Source organism: Chrysochloris asiatica, unplaced genomic scaffold (genome assembly GCF_000296735.1).
Source record: "Chrysochloris asiatica unplaced genomic scaffold, ChrAsi1.0 scaffold00118, whole genome shotgun sequence".
Classification (NCBI taxonomy): Eukaryota; Metazoa; Chordata; class Mammalia; order Afrosoricida; family Chrysochloridae; genus Chrysochloris; species Chrysochloris asiatica.
This window is the reverse complement of record NW_006408636.1, coordinates 8,207,580-8,210,289: the sequence shown is the minus strand read 5'-3', so window position 1 is coordinate 8,210,289 and position 2,710 is coordinate 8,207,580.

Here is a 2,710-nt window from a genome sequence, read left to right as displayed (position 1 = left end):
TTCAATTCCTACTTTGTTGAGTGTTTTTATCAGGAATGGATGTTGGATTTTGTCAAATGCCTTTTCTGCATCAATCGATATAATCAGGTGGTTCTTTTCCTTTTTCTTATTTATATGATGGATTACGCTGATCGTTTTCCTGATGTTGAACCATACTTGCATCCCTTTTATGAAGCCCACTTGGTCACGATGTATTATATTTTTGATGTGCTGTTGGATTCTGTTGGCTAGGATTTTGTTGAGAATTTTTGTGTCTGTGTTCATGAGGGATCTTGGTCTATAATTTTCTTTCTTAGTGATGTCCTTCCCTGGTTTTGGTATGAAGGTTGTACTTGCTTCATAAAAAGTATTAGGGAGTTTTCCATCCTCTTCTATGTTCTGGAATAATTTGAGTAGAATTGGTGACAGTTCTCTGAATATTTGGTAGAACTCACCCGTGAAGCCATCTGGGCCTGGGCTTTTGTTGATCGGGAGTTTCTTGATGATCTGGTCAATTTCTTCTTTTGTTATGGGTTTGTTCAAATTTTCTACTTCAGTCTGAGTAAGTTTAGGTAGGTCGTGTTTTTCTAGAAATGTATCCATCTCATCCAAATTTTTGAATTTGTTGGAGCACAGCTCTTCATAGTATTCTGTTATTATCTTTTTGATTTCGTTTGGTTCTGTGGTGACTTCACCTATGTGGTTTCCAATGCGATTGATTTGTGTCCTCTCCCTCTTTTCTTTAGTTAGTTTTGCCAATGGTTTGTCAAATTTATTAATCCTTTCAAAGAACTAGCTTCTTGTCCTGTTGATTCTTTCTTTTGTTTTTTGGTTTTCCATCTCATTTATTTCTGCTCTTATCTTTATTATTTTCCTTCTTTTGGTGACTGTAGGTTCCCTCTGCTGGTCTGTTTCTAGTTGTTGAAGGTGATGTGTTAATGTGTTGATTTTGGCTCTTTCCTCTTTTTGGATGTGTGCATTCATTGCAATAAATTGACCTCTCAGGACTGCTTTCGCCGTGTCCCAAAGATTTCGGTAGGTTGTGTTTTCATTCTTGTTTGTTTCTAGGAACTTTGTGAATTCACGTTTAATTTCTTCTTTTACCCAGTCACTTTTCAGCAGAGTGTTGTTCAGTTTCCGTGTATTTGACTTTATTGTTTTGGCCTTCTTATTGTTGATTTCTAGTTTTATAGTGTTGTGATCTACAGAAGATGCTCTGTAGAATTTTGATGGTTGTGAATTTATGGAGGCTTGCTTTGTGGTTTAACACATGGTCAATTCTGGAGTTCCATGTGCACTGGAGAAGAATGTGTATTGTGCCGTTGTTGGATAGAATGCTCTGTATACATCTATGAGATCGAGTTGGTTGATTGTGTTGTTAAGTTCCTCCGTAGCATTGTCAAGTTTCTTTCTGGTTGTTCTATCCCTTTTTGAGAGTGCTGCGTTGAAATCTCCTACTATAACTGTGGATTTGTCTATTTCTTTTTTCAATTCCATTAAGGCTTGCTTCATGTATCTTGGTGCTTTTTCGTTGGGAGTGTATATGTTTATTATAGTTATGTCATCTTGCTCGATTGACCCTTTGAGCATGAAATAGTGTCCTTCTTTGTCTCTTAAGCTAGTTTTTATCTTAAAGTCCACTTTGTCGGAGATTAGTATAGCCACTCCTGCTTGTTTATTCCTGCTGTTGGCTTGGTATATTTTCTTCCATCCTTTGCCTCTCAGTCTGTTTTTGTCTTTCTGTGTAAGGTGTGTCTCTTGTAGGCAGCATATTAATGGATCTTGTTTTCTTATCCATTCTGCCACTCTTTGTCTCTTTATCGGTGCATTCAATCCATTGACATTCAATGTAATTATTGATAAGTGTGAATTGATTGCTGTCATTATGTTACTTTTTTGGGTGTTGTTGTTTATTCTTTGGTTCTGCTTTGCTTCTTGAATTGGGTTTGTGTTTTTTGAGTTGATTCTGGTCAGTTTCTCCCTAGTTTCTCTGTTCGCTTGTTATGTTTGGGGGTTTGTTTTTATGATATGTTGTGGAGTGTTGACTTTCTTTGGAGTTACCTTGTAGTCTACTAACTTTTCTCTGCATTTAGGATACTCCATTGCATCCTGTAATTTACCTGGCTTCCCCAACACCTGGGTTTCTGTTGCTGCGTTTGTCCCTTCTTTGATATTGATATGTTTATGTCCTTCACTTGATCTCTGGGCGCCCTTGTGTTTGTTGATGTAGTCTTGTTCTGTTCTGGATTCTGCTTTCTGTTGACTGTGTTCCAGGTGGTGTTGCCATTCCTGTCAATCTCTGTTTGTCATCTGTTCTTGTTGGTTCTCCGTCCCCAGAACTCCCGTTAAGATGTTTTGAAGTGCTGGGCTGGTTTTGATACAATCCCTCAGATTTTGTTTATCCTGAAATGTTTTGATTACACCATCATATTTGATTGATAGTTTTGCTGGATAGACAATTATTGGTTGACAGTTTTTTTCTTGCAGGGTTTTGTATATGTCTCCCCATTGCCTTCTTGCCTGCATGGTTTGTTCTGAGTAGTCAGCACTTAATCTAATTTGCTTTCCGTTATAAGTTATACTTCTCTTCTCCCTGGCCGTTTTTAGTATTTTTTCCTTGTCTTTGGTTTTGGAGAGTTTCTTTTGGGGTCTAACTTTCCTGGGGTACGTTGGGTTTCTTGAATGTTTATCTTCCCATCTTTCAAGATGTTAGGGAAGTTTTCTTCCAGAA